Below are 22,462 nucleotides of genomic sequence, written 5' to 3' on the forward strand. Positions count from 1 at the left end.
AAAACCCACAGAACTATATTGAGTGATTGTAATTATACCGTTAAGTGAATGGTTGAGATGAATCAGAGATGTCATAACTTCATACTGATAGCCTTTAAGGAGTCGCTCAACATGGTGGGAATAACTATGCTGAGCCTCAGCTCTCCTTGGCATCTGTGCTGTCTGGACTGGAGGTGTGAGTTCAGGTCAACTTCAGATATTTTGGATAGAAGTCTTTTTGGACCTCTGTTACCCAGTAGGACAGATGCAAGAAAGCACCGACTCATAGGTTAGAGCCTCTGCTGTGTATCCTACGCGACCTTGCAGCACCGTGTTGTTGCTGGCGATGGGTAGGTGAGTTGACCACGAGGTCCTTTGAGGTGAGCTGAGGCAGCCCTTGCAGAGCTGCGCTGGTACCTACGGCTGAGCTGCAGGTGGTCCCCCAGTGGGTCCTCTGGACATGTGTAGTGTGGGACTGGGAAGACACCCAATTTTTTTGCTTGCTTGCTGGCATCTACTTCTAGGGACGGAAGGCAAAGCCAGTGTTCAGTTTGTTCATTTCCAAACCATCAGCACAGTGGTTGCTTAAGTATCAGGAGTAATGCTGTTCATTTGCAGCAGGAAAAAGGCTTTTTTGGGCTTGCTCTAATTACCTGGACAGTGAACTGTGCCCACGTTAAAGTGGAAGTTAGTTTGAAACATCTGTCTTTGCTTAGGCAGTGTTTCTGTGTGGACGCACAGGGAAAGAATGAACTTGCGAGTTCATTGGTGTGGTAATGGGATGTTTATGCATTGCTCCAGAGCTTGCAGATACAGTTTTGTTCCGCTGCCTGAACAGAGGGGATGTTAGTTGGAATTTAATAACATTTTTGCATTAGAAGAATACCGCTGAGTTAATTAAATCATTATGGGATGAGTTTCGATTCTCTGTTCTCTTGATTTATAGTCGTCTTACTGCTATCAAACTCTTATTGTATTATTCTTTCTTCTAATAGCAGTGTAGAATTACTGTACAAAAAAGTGATTTTGTTTAATTAATGTAAGTACTGTCAATCTTTTGCTTCAGCCTGGCTGTAATCTGAACATCATTTACAAAACTTATGTAAAAGCAATTTTAATCTGGACTTGTTAAAAGGCGAGCCATCACTGATTCATAAAAGCTACGTGTTGTGTTCCTCCACTGACATTAGGATGCCTTGTTCTCTCCAGCGATAGGTAGACCCTGCTGCTATCATGTCAGGGTTACTGGAGCCGGTGTCTCCTGCTGCATTTCAGGAAGCAACAGAGTTGAAAATACCTTCATTATGACGTGAAGCGTAAGTGTGTGGTTTTTCTCCTGTTGCCAAGAGGGCAATGAATATCACTCAGAAGCAAAATAGATTATCAGCTAGGAGTTTGGATGCGAGACCCATGTTGAGCATGGGATGTTTCTGGGGAATGTGGATAAAGCAACATTGTCTCAGCAGACTTATTACCAGTGAAATTTCATTGACAGCAAACCAAAAACTGTTCTGCAGTTTTTTATGGGGGAGAGGGGCAAAAGTGGGAGAGACCTTTCAAAGCTGCTTTTGTTTCTCACCAAAGAGGTGTCACTTGAAAGCACCCACATCTTTCCAGCCATCCCTTTTATCTGCCCAGATCTCTTGTCTGGCCAGAGTGAGGAACTGCTCTGCTTTTTGGGGATATTCAGATATGGACTATACCCGTTCTCAGTGGAGACTACTTTACCCCACACACACCTAATGTCCTCTAGACATCTAGGAACGTCATCCCCACTTGTGCCTCCTGCTTGCAGGAGGCATCAGGCTCACAGCAGCTGCCCAGGGCCAGAGCGTGAGGAAACATCTGTGCCCATCAGCCACGGGGGAAGGTTGGCTGTCTCACCATTATGGTGACCTTGCACGTGTTCTTCCTCTTGCTTTTTGGGTTCACCTTTAAAAATCACATTTCCCTACTATCCTTGCCAGAATAGGTAATGTGAGTAGGAACAAGCCATCCCTAAGGAAAACAACATTGCTAAAAAAAAAAAAAAAAGGCAACAAATGAGGTGCAAAACATTACAGAAAAGAATATTCTAAATTAAATAACAGCATGCTGATAGTAAAACACCAGGATTTGATGTTACAGACAATTTGCCCTCAGGCTTCTCCGAGTCATTTTTGAGCTTGTCCTTGCCTGCAAACTGTTAAGAGCAGCTAATTACTCTGAAGTAACTTGCTTGTCATCCTGTTGCTGGTCACATTTATTTTCCCTATTGCTTACTAAAATCCACTGAAAGCAAGCCAACCACAGTACTTCCAGACCTTATAAATAGCATTACAGATGTTTGCAGCAATTCCCATTCCCCAAGTACTCAGTTATGTAGAACAAACTATAGACTGAGTCCATGCTAAACAAGCAGTATCAGGTACACAGTTCTGGCATTGAAAAATAACCGCCATGCTTCAGGTTAAGAACATTCTTTACTGAGTTATCTTAAACTCCAGACTAGGGTTGTTTTTAAGTGTTTTAAGTGTGTATGTGTGTGTATATGTATATATGAATATATATATGAGAAGATTAAAAGATTGCTTGCAATACTGTCAACATACCTTGTAATTGAGTTATGGAGCAGTGTGAAAAGAAGTAGACATAAATATATTAAGATCCTCTTCATTAGGCAAAAAATCAAAAGCTAATGTTAACAGGAGTATCAACATCTAATCATAGAAATAAAACCTTGTATGTCATATTTTCATAACACAGTATTTTCCTGTGTTATGCTGATTTGTTCTATAGATTTTTTTCACTGCTAACCTTTGAACTTTTTTCCTTTCACAAACTATCTAGCTTGGCAAAGCTTTATAAAGCTCATCCAAGTGAGGCTGAGCCTTGCCTCTTGTGTTACAGCCTTGTCGAATGAGCGTCCTCTGATAGGCAGACTCAAATAATGTCCGGCTGAAAAATGTCCTTGCTGTGCTTGAAGCTAATGTCATTCCACTTGTAGCATTTAAAAGGTCCTAAAGATATTTGAGAACCTACTGTTAATTTTCTCTTTTGTCTGCTTCACGAGAGGCGCCAAAGCTGGGTTTTACTCCTGAATATGGATCCAGTCAATGTTTTAAATGCTATTTGGTGAAAGTTTTGTTTATGCTTTTTGTTTATCTTTGAGCATACTTATCCATCATGATTTGCATCCTAGTCTGTTGGGGGTTTTGGTTGTTTTTTTGGGGTGTTGTGTTGGTTTGGGTTTTTTTTGTCTGCACAGATGAAAAAGGTAATCCAAATCCCAAATCTTTCATTGTCTGCAGAGAGAGGCTATCATTCCAAGGGGAGTGGAGTGCTTGCCAGCTGAGGGGGCAGGAGAGCACCACGTTCAGCTCCAGGGATAGAGAATGTGTATTTCTAACCATTTATACAGTCTGACACATTTCTTGATATTTTCCTGGATATTCATAAGAAGGGAAAACCAGGAGGCAGCCAGCTATATTTGTGCAAACGTACCTTCAGTGTAATTTCCCTTTGCTCTCAGTGAACATTTAGTTCTGCATTACACTGCATGCAAGTTCCAAATGAGCATTTGCTTACAGGCTAATTAAGCATAGCTTAGAGCTGTACTTAATTGCAACACTTCAAGCAATACAGAGGAATTTGAAGCTGATCTGGCTAACAAGAAATTAACTTAGTACTCTGCCCAAGGTTGCACTAGCTGCTCTGTCTGTAAGGTTTTATTACTGTGTGCCCTCTCTTATGTGCATGGAATAGCACTTGGGCAATCTCCAGAATTCACTTTTTGTCTAGGAGAAACCTTTAAGATCTAAAGTACAGCAGAAATTCTGCAAGAAGTGAGACAGGGCGAGGGCATGACGGAGTCTTTCAGCGGGTAGGGAAATTGCTTGTGCAACAGATGCTGGCTTTGAGTGTCTGTAGCAGTTCATCCATCGAATGGATGTCCAAACGGGTCTAAGTTGAAAGACTCTCCTATGTTGATGTATAACCATTAAAATGAAAGAGCTGAATGAACTTTATAGAATGCTTTCTAAATGTTACTTTTATCCCTTAAATAAATAAATAAGTCTGGTAGTTCTGAAGATGATGAAATAAATTTTACAGCACTGTAAACCTGCTCACATCAATTTCTCCTCTTTGCCTCTTTCTCAAGCCTTCTGTAACATGCAGCTGTAAAAACTGTGGTGGTTAACTGATTCTTGTCTAGCAAAATGGTTGAGGATTAGGTGCGTGCAAATGGCTTGTTTTTCCCCTAAGCCAGAGCCTTACAAGTGCTAATGGCCCTACATTCAAATAGTAGCTATTAAGGAAGGGGAGACCCTAATAAAATTCCAGCAAAAATAATATAATAAAATGCTCACAGTGCCAGACGTATTCACAGTGACTGCATTCCTTTATGAGTTTGCAGCAGCCTCTGCTTTCTACGTAATTAATTTCATCTCTACTACAATTATGTCTTTTCTGAACATGCGTCTGGAAAGTATCTGGAGATGCAACTTAAAGGCAATATCCGAGTATGAGTACTGATGGAGTGTAGAGGAATTAGTTGGGTTTTTTGGACTGCTTCATTACTCTCTTTAAAAATCTATACATGTAGGGAAGTAGAAACAATTTTTTTTTTCTTTTTAATTGTGTGACGATGTTTAAATGGAATTTCAAACCAGTAAGGGCTCACTGACTTCAAGAAATACATTAGAAATATTTGAAGAGGAAGTATTTAATGTCTGAGTTGGTGGTAGCTCAGATTGCTTGGCTTAGACTTGCGTGTCAATGCAGAACTCTGACCTTGATATGAAAGGATTTCTTCCATTATTTGTGTACAAAGCCACTTCTGTTGGTGTAAAACTTTCACAAGGCCAGTTTTGCTGCAGTGACTTAGATCTTTTGAAAGGTTGTTGAAGAGTATTTCTTTTTTATCCTGAGTGATTCTCCTTTTCCACTACAACCATAATAATAAATATTTCGGGGAGGACATATTTGACTTTGCATAACATTGTTTGAAGTTAAGTTTGTATGCTGCAGTTGAACTACTACTATCTGGAATTAAGTACCTGTGTTGATTGCACATTGAACTATAAAATGAGCGCATTAATGCAAGATGAACTTGCAGGTTTTTACCTACAACAGACAAGCAGTAGGAATGGCCATGCTTTTCATATTATTTGCCATGCAGTGGCATTTTTTTTTTTTGCCGCTGGAAAGCAGCATGTAGACTAATGAATATATCCAGCATAGTTGTTTTTCCCGGCTATAGACAGCCCTTTCTCAAATCTCAGCTTGCAAGAACTGGAGACGAAAATCTTTTAGCTTTGAAGGAGGATACTGGGATTTATTGCTGAAGATAATCTTTTTGTGTCTGACTTGGTATCGTGAACGTTCGTATCAGCGGTTGGATCGCGCTCAATGTACAAGTCACACAAGCTCTGACACAAAGTTGGTTTTAATCAGCCTCAGGTTATCAGCTGTCAGATTCATTTGAGATAGACATGATAGTCCTGATCTTTTACTGTCATTCTGCTCAAAGACCTCTTCAGGTAGCTGCATGCTTCATGTTAAAAACAATTTAATAACAGCAAGTGCTATTTTGGGAAGGTGCTGCATTCCGTATTTTGCTTGATTAGTCTGACATCTGACCAAGGGACCTTTGCATGTGCTCCACTGCTCACCCAAAGATACATTGCTCCATGCGGGGACAACAATTTCTTTACATAATTGTATCTCTTTGCCTTTAAGTTTATTCCATAGTAAAACTGAAACAAAACTTTCTAACAAATACCAGTACTGAACAAATCCTAAGTAATACTTTTTTACATGTAATAATAAAGAGACCAGGAAATGTAATGTTAGGCAACAACTTATGGTGGTTTTTCAGTGTCAAGAAATACGATCACCTTTAAACAGCCTTTGGGTGGGAATTATTTCTGTGAACTACAGCTACGTAAAAATTAAATCTCTCATTTGGGTTACTTGTCAGGTATCTCTGGTCAGTGGTGAGTTAGAGTACCTTTTGAGTTCATGCAACTTTAGGGTAGCAAAGCTATAGAAGATGATAAATTGCACTGAAGTGCCTCTTTCTCTTTACATGAGCTACAGTGGAAACTTGAATCATTAGTGAGGACTGGATGTGCTTAGATTGGGGTGGCTAATAACAATTGAAATGACGACTATCACCTCTGTGTAGTTTGGGTGCAATACAATTAACCTTAAACTAGGCAGTGAAGTGTGATGGAGGATATCCTTTCCTTCCCCTAAGGTACAGAACTGTTTTATTAGGAGCAAATCTGGCCTCGTTTCTAAGTGGGAAATTTTTGTTGACCATTTGCCTGAATGGCCAACCTCCTCATCAGTTACTCCCCCTGGCAGAAGCAGCAGAGTGTGTTTATCTGGAGAGATGCTGGCAGCTGAAGGGCTGATTTTTTTTTTTCTGTCATCTGTTAAGGGCCTGTGAAAAATAATCGGTTTCTAACCACATTCTTGTTGTGCAAATCAAAGTCAATGCTCTTCCACACGTCTCCTTAGTGTTTTAACTTCAGTATGCAGTGTTCAGACATCTGAGGTAGCAATTTTCAGTAGATGTACATATATAAGATTTGGGGAAGTAGCACAAACTTTCATAGGCAGATACTTAGAATTATAGAATGGTTTGGGTTGGGACCTTAAAGACCATCTAGTTCCAAACCCCCTGCTGTGGGCAGGGACACCCTCCACTAGACCAGGATGCCCAAAGGCCCATCCAGCCTGGTCTTGAACACTTCCAGGGAGGGGGCAGCCACAACCTCTCTGGGCAACCTGTGCCAGTGCCTCACCACCCTCACAGTGAAGAATTTCTTCCTACTATCTAATCTAAATCTATCGTCTTTTAGTTTAAAACCGTTACCCCTTGCCCTGTCACTGCATGCCCTTGTAAACAGTCCCTCTCCAGCTTTCTTGTAGGCCCCCTTCAAGTGGTAGAAGGTCTCCCCGGAGCCTTCTCCAGGTTGAACAACCCCAACTCTCAGCCTGTCTTCATAGGAGAGGTGCTCCATCCCTCTGATGACCTTTGTGACCTCCTCTGGACTCGCTCCAACAGGTCCACGTCCTTCTTGTACTGGGGCCCCCAGGGCTGGATGCAGTACTCCAGGTGGGGGTCTCACAAGAGCGGGGCAGGATCACCTCCCTCGACCTGCTGGTCACGCCTCTTTTGATGCAGCCCAGGACATGGTTGGCTTTCTGGGCTGCAAGCGCACACTGCCAGCTCATGTTGAGCTTCTCATCAACCAACACCCCCAAGTCCTCCTCAGGGCTGCTCTCAATCCACTGTCAGCCATCAGTACTTGATACACAATAGTGATTCCAATTCTTGTGAATTTTGGGGTTTTTTTGAGGAACAAATGGGAATCTGTGAGAAGCAAGGGAGGGGAACATCTCTTCTTTGAGAGCCAGTAAGCCCATAGGGGAGAGCAGTAGCAGGAGTTCCTAATACAGAAAGTTGAACCAGCATCCCAGAAAGTAAATTACCTCTGATTTGTCTGCTGATTTTGTGCTAGGGAAAGGTACTCTCAGCCTTTGTTTTGAGTAGAAAACCAAATGCAACAAATGTTAAGCTGGTTTGTGATGAAGAAGGGAGGGTTAATAGCCCAAATTAATTATCTTTGCAATGGACGATCAAAGTCATTAGGATGCCTCTGTGATGCTTTAGATGGAAAAGCTGAGTTTCATCTCAAGGTGGTTTCCATGTTGAACCCCACAATGAAGCTACTTGGTAAATAATGGTCTTTACAGAGAAAGTTAGGCTGTTAGGCTTAACATGACACTGTCCACAGAAGGAGAAGGAACCTTTTCACTTACTCTTTAAACACAGTTTTCATGGTATAGCTTGAGTAAGTTCATGCACTAGCTATTTTGTTATGTTTTAAAAAGTGAAATTTATAGAGTGTATAGGTTGGCAAGGCCTCAGCTGATTTGAGCCAAGCAAACTTGGGTTGTTTTCTGTACAGCTGGGTGCACTGAAAGAAGAACCTGCAGAACTCTGGCAACAAATCCACCAACCCACTTATTTCTTACAAGTTACACGTCGAGTCTGATCAGTGTCTGTTATGTTGAAGGGTGTATGAGCAACAGTTGAACTGAAAATAGTTTCAGTACAGAGTATTTTTTGTTAATACCCTGCAGCTAGCCAAAAATTTTTACTTTTGCCATGTGTGATCTTGTGCAACAAGATGGGGGGAGTTATGGAAGAAGCAAATGTTGTGACACTTTTCAACATTGTACGAAAGGCAAGATAGATTTTTCTCCAATAGGAAACCTTATGGTGGTTATGCTAAACCACCATCCAAAGACACAACCTTCTGAAGCTGGAAAAGGCAATAAAGTTTTTCCCTTGTGTAGAATCGTCTCTACATGAATTAATAAGAGTGATAAAGAGTGGTATTTGCCGAAGTCAGCAGATGTGTGTTGGACACAGAAATGCAGTAATAATTATTAGTGGTTAATTATTAATTATTGTCATAATTGTTAATACAGTATGGTTTTAATGGACACTTTTAACTTCGAAATAAATTAGTTTTGACATGTACAACTATGTGTTTAACCTAGGAAATTCTACATGATGATTGAACAGAAAAAGTAGGTGGTGTAATTCAAAATCTATAGGATGAAATTTGAATGTATCTTACTAGTTTACATAAATGGAAGACTGCAATAAGCATATAGGCTAAAGGCAGCAGATTTTAGTATTCAGATTCATACCAAAAGCAAGCTAGTGTTGGGGGGGAGGAACAACACTGTTTACATTCATATATATTTATAGAGTAAAATTTTGTCTAGAAGGGACTATTAAATTATTACGTTGCCCAGGATCCTAAACTGAGATGTTTACTTATCTTCTGTTATATGTTTATCTAAGTTGTACTTTTGCCCTTTAAGCCTAGCCTTCTTAAAGTTGTTCTTATATAGCTGGGTCCGTTTGCCAGGTGCACAACATTTTTTACAATGTCTTATTTTGAATGGGAATGGAATTAACTCACTCATGGAAATAGAAACTTCAGAATGAGAAAGATGTTCAAAGGTTGATCTACCTTCTGCCAGTCAATCTGGAAAAAAAAAAAAGAGCTTGTGAAAACGCAAAATAAGCTTGATATCAGTGCCTTTACATTCTCGTTCAGTTTCTCTGTGGTTCAGTTTAAGAAGGTTTCAGTGACCTAGATTTTTCTCAGCATAATTCTTAAAGAAGATCCATGATGTAAATACACAACCATCAAAATCCTTTAAAAAAGTTGGCATTCGTGCCAGGATGGAAATATAGTTACTAGTGTCTTTGCATGGTGGATTTCTTTAACTTATTGCCAGTAATTTAGGGGAAGGGGAAGAAGGGAGCATGCTTGAAGATAATGACTGTTACATTTTATCCATAATAAATAAAAATACAGAGTCAACTCCCTTGTCATTGACTTTCTGAGTCTTGCTGCAAATGGTTGATTTTTCCGCAGTCAGCTACAGTAGTAAGGCCACTGTTAAAAGATTCCCCATTTAATGCCATACAGAATTGGTTTCTAGGGAGTGTCTGTTGTCTTAAAGAAAAGATTCGCTCAATATTTGGTCTTTTCCTCTGGGGATCTTTTTCATATTTGTTTGCCTAGGCTAAACAAAGAAACTAGGCATGTGAGCTATTTGAATATAAATGTCTTTCTGATATAGCTGATTATTTTAAATGTTTAATGGGAGTTTCATGAAAATTGTTGCATAAACTTTTCAATTAGAGAGAATGCTTGTTGATTGCATTTGTGCAAGATGTTTAATTGGGTGGACAACACAGAATAAATACATTTAGGTAATCTGAGATAATTTCCACTTTTAGGGGGATGCCTATAGGGATGAGAAAGCTTTGCTTCCAGTCAACTTCAAAGATAGGGTGGCTTAATTGGAAGCTGACTGTGCCTTGACAGCTTCAGAGCAGCAGTGACTTCCATGTAAAATAATCTGAAGCAGATGCTGAATGAAGAAGCAGCATTTTCTTTTATGCAAGCTTTGACATCAGATCTCTAGCATTATGTTTAGTTCTATATCAGGAAGCGTTTTTTATTGTGACAGTGGTTTCAACACACTATCACGTATTAAGGCTTATACAGTTAAGTTCATCAGCCTTTGACAAATGGACTTGAAGTGTTTCTGAAACACTTAAAGGGAACTTTGAACCACTGTAGCATGGCTTGGGAAAATACTGACGAAAGATCCTAGGAAAAGACGCATTTAGGGTTCCTAAAGTATGATCAAACTTCACTAGATTATTTTTTTTTATGCCTTTAGTTAATATCATGGTATTTATGTAACTGTGCGCTATTTGTAGAAGAGATTAGAGGCATGAGAAACAGGCTGCCAGAAACCTCCTGAAGTTCAACAAGTGCAAAGTCCTGCACTTGGGGAGGAGCAAGCCCCGGCGCCAGTACGTGCTGGGGGCCGCCCAGCTGGAAAGCAGTTTGGCAGAAGAAGACCTGAGGGTCCTGGTGGACACCAAGTTGAACGTGAGCCAGCAATGTGCCTTTGCCACAAAGAAGGCTGACGATATCCTGGGCTGCCTTAGGCAAAGTATTCCCAGCAGGTCGAGTGAGGTGATCCTCCCCCTTTATTCAGCACTGGTGAGGCCACAGCTGGAGTGCTGGGTCCAGTTCGGGGCTCCCCAGTACAAGAGAGACGTGGACATATTAGAGAGCATCCAACAAAGGGCCACAGAAATGATTAAGGGATTGGAGCATTGCTCGTATGAGGAAAGGCTGAGAGAGCTGGGAGCGTTCAGCCTGGAGAAGAGAGGATGCAAAGAGGGAGCCAGGCTCTTTTCAGTGGTGCCCAGTGACAGGACCAGAGGCAATGGGCACAAACTGAAACACAGGAGGTTCCCTCTGAACATCAGGGAACACTTTTCACTGTGAGGGTGGCAGAGCACTGGCAGAGTTGCCCAGAGAGGTTGTGAAATCTCCGTCCTTGGAGATACTCAAAAGGCATCTGAACGTGGTCCTGGGCAACAGGCTCTAGGTGGCCCTGCTTGAGCAACAGGGGTGGATCAGATGACCTCCAGAGTCCCTTCCAACCTCAACCCTTCTATGATCCTGTGATTGTTCTTAAACTTTTATAATGAGGAAAAAAAAAGAGGTGGAAGGCATGATGATTTTGAAATATGTCATCTCTGTGTTACGTCTTTAATGCTAAGTTTGGAATTATGAGGATAAAGCTCACTGTCAATTCATTTGTAACTACTGAGTTTCTAAGAGTAGTTTTTTACTTGCCTAATGTGTGCCAGCATTATCAATACCATCCACTTAAACATCTTATAAGAATTCTGTTAAAACTTACTTTATGAAGGGATTACTGTGTTGAATGTTTGAATCTTATTTGACCATCAATAGTACTGAAATTAAGCAAAGGCAAACAAAGTATACCTAAATATCTGTCCTACTTCATACATTAGCAAAAATAGAGACAAGTCAGTAGTCTGATTCATAAATGCCAAGAACCTGGACCAGAGAGCACTTAGAAGATGATCTCTTCTCATGGGAAATCGTCAGCCTTGGAGGCACTAAAAATGAAATCACTCAAATGCTTATTCAACTGGTCATAAGGGATAGTACAGCTTTAGAATGAAAGATTACTAGTTGGCAAAAAAGGTGATGGAAAACATTTAAGGGCTGAGAAATGAGATTTATATGATTCAGTGAAGCTTAGCACTGAAATCTGTTTGATAAGTGGCAGTGGAATACTGATAACGATGTACCCACAAAGGTGAAAGCCTCATCCAGAGTGTGGTAAGAATCACTGGGGGATGGTGCATCGATGTCAAGGTCAGAGGAGCAGCTTTCGAACAGTTAGCTGTGTTGGTCAGCAGTACAAAGCAGCGCTCACGTCTCCATGGTGTGACCTGCAATGGGAGATGCAGAGAGCTGACTTGTCGGTCTTCAGGGATGGGCTAAGGAGAGGAGTTGCAAGAGAGGAAAGGAGTGGTGTGTGATACTTCAAATTAGGCTGCTGAAAACGGTGTGGAGAACATGAGAGAGGAGAGGAGAGGCTGTTACTGTTCAGAGACAGCTACGTGGCAATGGGTCCTTTACAACAACTTGTGTGCATGTCTGCTGAACGCCTTATTCATTGCAGCTTTAGCAAAGTAACCTTCTTTTTAGAAGTTAGAATGAAGGCTGCAGACTTCCAGCCGAATAATACCATCTATAATGAGCTAACTACTTCGTTTTTGAGGCACTGCTGCTCCAGGAATTAGTGCATGGAAACCTCGGTACACCTAGATGATGGGGGAGAGCTTCTGGAGGACCTTGTTGTCAGTAAGACTGTATAGAGGACCATTTAGTTGCCTTTGTTTCTCAGCTTTTGGTAAAAACTAGTTAAATGCTTTCAGTTCTTAACAGGCTGTGTTCAGATACTAAGCTCTCAGTTTCTATAATGTCGTGTATTGCTTGTTCGGCGTCTTTTTAATTAGTGACATTTTATTTAGTCCAAATTAAATATACCAGATGTAGCTGATTTAGTGGCTAACAATGATGAGTGAGGGGAGGGAGAGCTAACGTTATATAGCCGTCTGTTCTCAGGGAAGTTGTTTTTTGTTTTGTTTTGGGGTTTTTTTTTTATTATTTCTAGTTCTACAAGAGAAGTTGGAGTGGTAACCATGGCAGCAGGGAATTTGTCCCTGTAAGCTAAGCAAAGGGTTGGGTTGTGTGGGTTTTTTTGTGTTTGTGGTGCCCCTACTAGAAGGAAGGGGTATGCAAAATGGTCTGGAGCAAGCCCTGGAGAGGGAATTCAGAACAGATAAGTGAGAGGCACTTGCTGTGGAATTAAAACTTGTGCGTTGGTCCTGCTGTAGCATGCATGGATGGATGGGTGCAGCAGTGAAGCAGAGCAGTGAGAGATGTGAACAATTTCTTGGTAACTTGGATCTCTACTCTAGGTGTTTTGGGGCGGGGTGGTTAGATGCTGTATGCTAAGAAATCTCATACGGTTGTGTTTGGGTTTTCGCCAATATTTTTCTCCTTTTTTTTCCACTGAAAATGAGTAATTCTTAGCAGGTTGGAAGGAAGTGAGATTTGCATGGGGCTAGCTGCATTCAAGAGAGAATATCCAGCATAGTCATGGTAACATAACCCCAGATTTTGCATCAGCCCTGGAAACTTTTGATATATGATTCTTGAATTTGGGAAAAAACATTCTTTTCCACTGATATCTAAATTTACCAAAAATTAAATAGCAGAGCAGTTTTATGGAGCAGTTTCCCATTAAAGCAATTGCTGAAAATTAGACTTATACATGTCTTGGGGAGACAATAATGTGAGCCCTCCTCTCCCATTGACATAACTTTTCCTGGGCTAAGATCTGCAGGGGGTTAATTCTGGCCACACAATCAATGCTTACACAGTTGCACAGAAATACTCTCCCAATGCAAGCAGCTCTGTTAAAAGCATTTATTGTGTGCATGTGACAAACTGACCCATAAAACATCCTGAACGTTGCAGGCAGCAACAATTAGCCGATACTCGATGCTTGAAATCGCCAGCTTCCAGAGCCGGTAGCTCAGGAGACGGGAAGTTAAGCAATATTGCTGAATACTGTACAGCGAGGAGGCAGCTGACGGCCAGGCATTAGGGATGCTTTGCCATGCTGCTGTAGTTAAGCCTGTCACCCGCTCTTTATAAAGCACCCCTTTTTTATTGTCAGAGCGGTATGAACTCAGCCCTGTTGGGAAAACCTATTGTGGGTTGCAACTGACGCTGTTGGAGTGCGGGAAATTTGTATTTCCAAGGTGAGCTTGAGCTTTTGGGATTTTCAGCACACAGAGGCCGTTAGACTGTGAGTTCCATAGTGTATTTATACCTCAGGTCCCCGACATTAAATGGTCATCATTCCTTGAGTGCCTGGAGGTTACAGCCAGTCTTCACGAGGAGTCTTTCTCCATGTTTTGCCTTTTTTTTCCATTAGCTTCCATTACCTGTTTCACTGCCCTAAGTTGCTCTTATGTTCATATTTTCACACTTTGGTTGGTTGTAGCCCTGTATTGTGTCTCCATGTGATAAACATACTTGATTCTTCTTTGATCAAGCTACATGTATTAAATTCATAAAGTTTTTTCTTTAAAAGTTTCATTTTTTGTTTTGGTTTCCAGCTTCCCCCTCTCTACCAGCAGCTTTGGTGTAACTGCCTGGTCTGGGATGTCATTGTTGGTTCATCGGGATGTGGAGGGGAATAAAGGGACTCTTGGAGAGACAGATAATTGATTTTTTTTTTTAATCTAGTGCACCTCTGTATGTGTCACGAAAACTCTTTTTGTCCTGCTGTTGTCAATTTTGGGAAGACTCGCCAGATCTAGGAGCTGGGGCTTCAGCTGAGAACTTGTTTTCATTCATTTTTTTAATTTATTTTAGCCTTCAGGGCTGCAGAGAAAACCCTAGGAACTCTGCACTTGCAAGCACCAGGGAACAAACTCACAAGTCCTTAAATCCTTGGCTTTTTCGCTCCTTCTAATTACTTTTTTTGGGGGAGGGAGGAAGAAACAGGAGTGGGAAGAGAGAGGGTCTATCTTTGTCTTCCTCTATATTGCATTCTAAGTTTGTAATTTCTGTCCAGCTCTGCATCTTATGCTTGCTTAGATTCCTTTGCTACCACACTAGGTAAATTGGATTGCAGTTGTTCAAGACAAATGTCATAACTACTGGTTCTTAAAATAATATGTTTGTTTTGTCATGTCTGGACATTCCAAATATATCTTAGTTGGCATTATCCATGATTGTTGGGCTGTTGTTGTTTTATTTTATTTCTGTTATTATATCAACCACAGTCAAAATCCCAAGGTCCCATTGCATCAGATAAGAGCCAGTCGTTGCCCCAAAGGTTTTCCCATGTATTAAAAATGCACATATTTTTGGAAATTGATGATTGAAGACATCTTCGAGAGTGGTCCTTGATCCCTTTCCTATTAATATGCGGCTGGACCAGTGCATGCAAATAGAGGTCTGAAGCCTAGTCCAACTATATTTACAACCCTTAATGGTGTTCCTGTGTTCTGCTCTGTAACCTCTCTGCTCCTTTCCCTTCAGAAAAGCATGCAAGGGAAGGGGCATTTTGTGGCCTACCCGTGTCGAAGTTGTACTTGGACAACAGTAAATCAGAGTGAGAAGCCAACTGCACATTGCCAGACCCTATGCTGAAATGGCTTTCTGGCTTGTAGGGTGGCCGGGGCACTCAGATGGCAAGTGCCTCAGCTGCAGTTGTCACAGTGTCCTCCTGGGAAAGAAGGAGACGTCCAAGTCTTCGGGACCTGCACCGTTTTTCTAAATCCTATGGGAAGCTGCTCCCTGGAGCCTTGTTGCGCTGTCTGCCAAGCTTCAAATTAATGCGGTTCTTGTGGTTGAAAGCCTGTGCAGCAAGGAAGATGTGGTAATAATTCCTTTTCTACAGGGTAATTTATAATGGCAAAACAATTTAAAATACTCAGTAACTAGCTTGGTTACTTAAGAATTTTAATGAAGAAATTATTATGGTTTTTCTTTGTATTACCCTTTCTAGGGTTGTTAGTGACTTAAATTGTGTTTGCAAGAACTTTTCTACTAAACCTTTCTCTTGGAGCAAATTCAGACAATAAATAATGCATTCTGTAAGCACAGCTGAGGAAGATTGCAAACTATCTAGGGATAAATTGCACAATAAAATATATGAAAGATAAAGGTTAATGCCAGCAACACCACTTAAAGTCTTTCACTACATAATCAAAGGAGTGTAACAGTGCCTGTAACTATCTTTTTTTTTTCCTTACATAAAGGATCTAGAAACTAGAAAGGATTTCTGCATGAAAAGTAATAGCTGTTGGGAGGAGCTGTGTGGAGAGAAGGGGGATCATTTACAGACTTATAATCAAAACTAATGGCAAATGTTGGGTGGGGGAGGATGGAGGCAGAGAAGAAAATGTCATCTGTCAGTGCTGTGACCACAGGAAGAGTCTGGACCCCCCAGACTCAGGACTGGGTGAGCTGGCTGTTGCTGGGCTGCCTTCCTACTGGTGTGTACTGGTGCTGTGTCCAAGCCTATCCAAACTCTTTCTTCCCAAGCTTTCTGCCTTCCAGCATCCTGCAAATACCCAGAAGCTTCAGCAAAATTCATAAAGGCCTATTGTTACTTGTAAAAGGATTGAAAATTAGTCTTTTCTCCTTTCTTTTACCTAAAAATGAGAGGCACATGAGGAATCGAGTGGGAAGACGTGAAAATGTCATATGGGTCAAATGATTTATCTGAACATGTGAGCATTAAACCAAAGTGGGAAAGACTGGAACAGCTTTTGGGGATACTGTCACAAAATTGGTGTGTTGTCTGCATGTAGGCATGTGTCACTTAAAACTGCATTCTGCTATTTATTTGCAAAACATGGAAATTATAGGGTAGCAACTTACAGTTTCCAAACCTTCAGCCTCCAAGTACGTGAGCACACGTTGGAATAAATCTTTTGTTCATGCGGGCAGTGCTTATGTCTTGAAGATGTGCTCTGTATGGTCTTTTCTTAAAAGCGCATTGCACGGTTCACGCCTTTGTATGTAAGTAGCTGAGATTTTTGAAGAAGCTGCCACGGAGTTCCTATACAAGCCTAAGCCTATACAGAGGGCATTAGTACTTTAAGTTTTGAGAAGATAGAAACACATAACAAGTGTAGACTTCATCCAGTGTCTCCGTAACAAATAGCCATTTTCACACATAATTTTGAATGAAAGGAGGAAAAGCTTTGGCTTGTTTTCACAATATTCGGGTTTTAAACGTTAATAGTACCCCAAATGTGCTCGTTGTACATGTTCCTTTAAATGTGCTTTGTGTATATGCAACAACACACACTTTGCTTATTTTTTTAAGCTCAAATGTCAACAATTGCAGTGCGTAATTATGCCAATAGTGCAGAGAGACATGTTTGCTTGATTAGTCACCGTGGCCTGAATTCAGCCAATATAGCTTAAGGCATCCAGCTGAAGTCCAGAGTCAGGAGCTTAGATTCTCTCTGCAGCTAGCAGAGACACACAAATGCCTTTGTCATGTGCTTTAGATCTTAAGTTACCCCATCTCTGTCCCTTAGCTTCAGAAGGAATTTAACTCTCTAAAATTACCTGGGGTGAACGTGGGCCTGGGCAGTCATTCGTGATGGGTTCGGAAGCGCTAGCCCTCCAAATATAGATGCTGACTTGAACAGGGCGCTAATCCTGCCCTGCCCTTCTCTGCCCACCCCACTGTGATTCCTGAAACCTGTCTCACTGGTATGACCCTCATGGATTATTTTACTTATTATTGGTGTTTGACTGCTGAACATATGATGATACTGTGATTCCCTTCCAAGTCAACTTATTCCTCTGACTCTCAGAAAAGGGTTTAAAATTTGATAGCCCAGCAAAGAAGGACAGAACCAGGGTTTTGTAACATGGTCAACTTAAGTCTTTTTTTTATTTTTTTTTATTTAAGATTTCTGTTCTGAATATGAAAGTTAAAGACTTAAGATTTTGATCTTACAACAATTGTTCTCCTTTATTGTTCATAGGCTTGTAAATGTGCACCTAAATATAGTATATGCCAGAGGAGAGAGTTAATGTTGCTATGAGAACCTTAACCTCAGCATTTCCTAGGGTTTTATGTTTATATGTAGGGGGAAAAAAAGCAATCATCAAATAACTCACAGTTGTTTTTCTTATATAAGGAAGTACTGTCTAATGCCTTGTATATAAGTGATCCTATCTGCAATGTATTGCTGTTGCTGTTTGTCTGAAGGGCTTTTTTCCTGCATGAGCTGTGTAACAAAAGAGGCAAAAGGAACCATAGGGTTGACCTATATATTTATTTCATTGCAGCACTTGAAATTCCCATGTCTTATAAAGCTGCCTTAATGCTGTTGGGCAAGTAAGGGGGGACTGGCTGGTGCTCCAGCGTGTAGATGTGGTTGACGGAGTTGCTTGCCTGTCAGTTGTGCACGGAGCGTGCTTAGAGGCTTTTCTTTATCAAAGGTTTGCAACTTCAGGAAGCAAATCCTTCCTTTTTTGGTTACTTCTTCAACTAGGCAAATAGCAGTTCAAGGGTAACCTGCATGCAGAGCTTGAGTCTTCAGCAGCTTTGAGTTGACTGAACCTAATTGAAAGCTTCCCCATTCCTCCAGTGACTGACTCTGCTCTTACAAGCTCATGAGCTTTGAGTATAGAAAGCTTTCAGAAAAATGATCTCATCAAAACAGAGTTCCAGTAAAAACATCAAGTACCTGCCTGGTACATAGGTGCCTTCTGCAATAAATCACTCTTCCTGGTTGCACGAGGTACATGCATTTCAATTAAATTTTCTGTTTACCTCACTGATGGTATGGTTCTCATGTCTGAACAATCTTGCTGAGTGAAGTTGGGGGATGAAAGTCAAAACTTGCTGGACTGATTTTCAGTTTGTGCAGCTCTTGGTAATGACTCTTCAGTGTATTTTAATGGCTTTCTATGATGTCTCTGATCTTCATCTCTTATAAAGGGAAACTCTTGAAGAACTAGTGTACTGAAACCTTTTATCTATTAGATTTCAGTCAGAGGGCCTTCTGATAACTGGCACTCTCTCCTTATACTTAGTTTGGAGTCATAATCCAGGATAACAAATGTTGGTTGGCACTGATATAAATTACACTGTGATTAATTTCAGATTGTAGAATGCAAATTTGGATCTGTATGATGCTGAAGATTTTCAGCATAACATCATTTAAAAGCGTGATTTTTTATAATTGTATATAGTCATAGGTTTTCTTCTGCAGAAAAAAAGAAAAAAATGGCACAAATAGAAAAGTAGAGTAGTAGTAATGTGACCGTGACACGACTGGGGCTTTTTTTGTCCTCATCCGTAATAATGTTTGCATTACTTGATGCACACAAAATACTGCAGTGAGATTGAGGAACTGAGGCTGGAAGATGAAACAGCCATGAGGGTACTCAAGATGCGTGACCTGTTATATGAAACCACTGAAGTGATGAATATTAATGTTCTTTTAAATTTTTAATTTTTAAGTCTTTCTGTCTGTCAGAAAGAAAAAAAAAAAAAAGAAAGCTTGGGGGAAGAATTCTTCCCAGAACAATGGTGCAGTCTGTTATCTGCTCCTTTGCACTGTAAAGCACTGAATGTTCAGCCAATATAGTGCTCTGGTTGGCTTAGCATTCTTAACCTTAATTTTGAATAGAAGGTGCCTTGTGCTGCTGACGTAATTAGGGCCTTTTGTAAATCACTGTTGCAGGCAGTCTGCGGTTGCATTTCACTGCATTTCTCCGAGGGATGCAGGGCAAAAGTGTCAGACTAACTTTCTGAACCCCTCTTCAGGATAAGTGCTTTCATTATTAGAGTATTTTATTCAGAATGAGTTCTACTTCATTTTTCTGTGTAGATGATAAGCCCCAACTCAGTTTTGCAAGTAAAACTGTTTCTGGTGGAAGAAGTTTGAATAGGGAGCCCTTAACATCTTAAAGTAGGAGATGCTTCATTGAAGAAAAGAAAAAAGAAAAGAGAGGAAATGTGAGGGGGTTAGATTTGACCAACTGACTTTGTCGCCTCTGTGATACAGGAATATTGTTACCTGCCTCTTTTGTCATGGAAACTGTCAGAAAGTTTGAGCTGAAGCTTTGTTGTCGAGCTGGTTTCATGTTTGTGGTTATACGTCATGCTCTGCAGCGTTGTGTGGGGGCATAAAATCCCTTTACCTTTTTGCATAAGCCTCTTAGGGACTGTTGCACTCTTGCCTTTGCAGAGGCATGGGGTTTCGTCTCACCTCCGTCTCTCTCCCGTCCTCCAGGGCAGGGTTCAGCTCAGGCCATTACATCCCCTCCTGATGCAGTCTTTTATATCCGTGATGTCAGTGGTGATACACAGCCTTGTGCTGCCCTTGATAGCAAACACAGCACTATTAATAGTCAGGGAAGTTAACTTGCTTGTTTCTGCGTTCACACCGTCCACCCACTGAACACTCGTCCCTGGGCTTTAAAGGCATCGTTAAAAACCCCCACTGATGACCGTTCATTATGTACCTGCGTTCGTAACACAGCTCCAGTACTCCCCGTGGTGCGAGAATAACGGGGCGCTGCCTGCAGCGCCTGGCTCACGTGGCATTACAACAGTCAGACACCAGAGAACAGCCCAACGTTGTGCGCCCTGTATCTGCTTTGAGACGCTGTTGTACTTCTGGATAGCCGGCATCGGCTCAAGCTGTGGGCAAGGAGGGGGAGGGTGGGACACGTACCCGTGACCTCTTCATACCGAGGGAGCACGGCATGAATGAGCATAAGGGACAGCTGTAGCTGCCTTCCAGTGGCCATACTCCAATAAGTATTTCTGTGCTTGGGAGCAGGGAAGAGTGTGGTGGTTGTCTTACAGCGCTTTTTTCCACCTGCGAGGGCTCGAGAGGCACCCTCGGCAGAACAGCTTTCCCTCTCTTCTTGGACTTGGCAGTGACACGAAGCAGGTGCAGCCTGTCCTATATTGCTGCCTCTTTCCCAGCAGGGAAGGAAAAGGGGGTTTTGTGCTTCAGGTGTTGCAAAAGTGTATGCCCGGTACGGGCTCCCCTGTGAAGGCTGAGGCAGAGAGCACAGGGCTGTGCTTCTCAGCGACTAATGAATGAATGAATGAATGATGTCACCAGGTTGGTTCCTGAGGCAGGAAATCTGTCCGAAATAGTTTAGTTTCAATACAGAAAGTGGAGTCATGCGCACCGAGCAAGCCGAAAGCAGAAAGGAATTCTTTCACCACCACCTTTTCGGTTGTGTCACTCCTTTCCAATCTATTGCAATAAAAAGTAGTTTTTAAAAAATAAATAAATCAAGTGGGTATTAGTCCCTCCCCATTCCCTACTAAAACCAAATACAACAGCAACTTTCTCTCCTGTTAAGTATTGGATTGTCGGTGTGCTTGCACGTCCAGAGAGGGAATGCGAGAGCTGCGCTCGCCTGTTGCAAACCGATGCCCTTGCTGCCGGTACCGCGGGCATTCACGCGTGTCCCTCTCCCCGCTCCACATGCACGCTGCGCTGCTTTACTGTAAAATGGGTGCTAATTACAGAAAATAGACTTGCCCGCAGGACAAAAACCGGAGGCACACACCCTCCCCCCCCCCCAATTTCTGTGCATGTGAGGATGTCTCTGACTTGGTTAAGTGTTGGCAGGAGTGGGAGTGCAGCTGTAACATTGTACAGCACGCATACCTTCCCCAGAGCTACAGCAACCGGGATCCTCTCTCCTCTCTCCTCTCTCCTCTCTCCTCTCTCCTCTCTCCTCTCTCCTCTCTCCTCTCTCCTCTCTCCTCTCTCCTCTCTCCTCTCTCCTCTCTCCTCTCTCCTCTCTCCTCTCTCCTCTCTCCTCTCTCCTCTCTCCTCTCTCCTCTCTCCTCTCTCCTCTCTCCTCTCTCCTCTCTCCTCCAGAGCCTACTTCTGAAAGAGCTGGCTCATCCCTGCTGTCAGATGAAGCCGTTTCCTGAACGCGCGGGTTTGAGTCACTTGGGCTAGATGAGGCTTTAACTCCTCCCTCACTGGGCTTGAATTTGTGCGTAGCCGGGGGAGCGGGAGGCGGCCGGCGGCCGCTGGGCGTGCGGCACTGCCACCGCCCCCTCGCCCCCGGCCCGCAGCACCCAGCCCGGGGGGCAGCGCGTCCCGGAGCCGGGGCCGGCCCGGAGCGGCGGGGAGCGGCGGGAGGAGAAGTTCAAGTGCTTAAGTTGCAGGCAGATGACATCAGCCGCTGCCAGGCCGGGCTGCGGGCAGGCTCGGCGCCGGCGCTCGGGCAGCACGCGTGCCTCCGCCGCCGGGGTTTCGGGTGCCCCCCCCCGCCTTTGAACTTCGGGGCTGCCGGAGGGGTCTCAAACGCCCATGGGTGGTCATAAAAACAAATTTCCTTTGTAATTTCTTTTTTTTTGGGGGGGTAGGGGGGGCGGGAATAATTTGGAAGTCTGATAGTGTGTGGGAAATGATTACATCAGTCGGAGGGAGGGCTAGGATTGGTCTACACAGTGTGGTTTGATTCACTACCGCAAAGATTGCGTGTAACCCTTTGAGTGGAGCTCTGGCAGAGTTGTTTCCCTCCCCAGAAACAGTCCCCATAGCAGGGGCTACGTGACAGGTACAGTACCGCCGTCCGCTGACACCGCCGGCACCCCGGGCGCCCAGCCGTAGGCTACAAAGGGTCGGCGGAGGTAGAGAACAAACTCTCTCTCAAGAGGCAATCTCTATTTAAAATGCCATCTTGTTCTTCCGACTGCTGCCTTTTACGTGCCGTTGAGGTAAGATTTTCCATATCAAATTACCCTCCAGGTTTTTGTTAGATTCGCCTTCTCTCGCTAGGATGCGGAGCATTTTAAACGCGGAGTTGATTTAAATCTCTGACCTGCACATTCGCCCGGAGAAATAATTTTGCGGCAAGTGTCTCTTGCTTGAGCAGAACAATGCAAAGAGGAAAGCATCTGTATAATTCAGGAGGTGGGGAGAAGGTTCCTGACTTGTTCTCTCATCTCC

The 22,462-nt window shown here is 42.5% G+C and overlaps 1 protein-coding gene across 8 annotated transcripts in view; it reads left to right on the top strand.

Moving 5' to 3' along the window:
• GRB10 (growth factor receptor bound protein 10) overlaps positions 1-22,462 on the top strand; it is a 152,030-nt gene that overhangs the window by 102,060 nt on the left and 27,508 nt on the right. The window lies entirely within an intron of this gene.

This window comes from Grus americana, chromosome 2 (assembly GCF_028858705.1).
Source record: "Grus americana isolate bGruAme1 chromosome 2, bGruAme1.mat, whole genome shotgun sequence".
NCBI lineage: Eukaryota > Metazoa > Chordata > Aves > Gruiformes > Gruidae > Grus > Grus americana.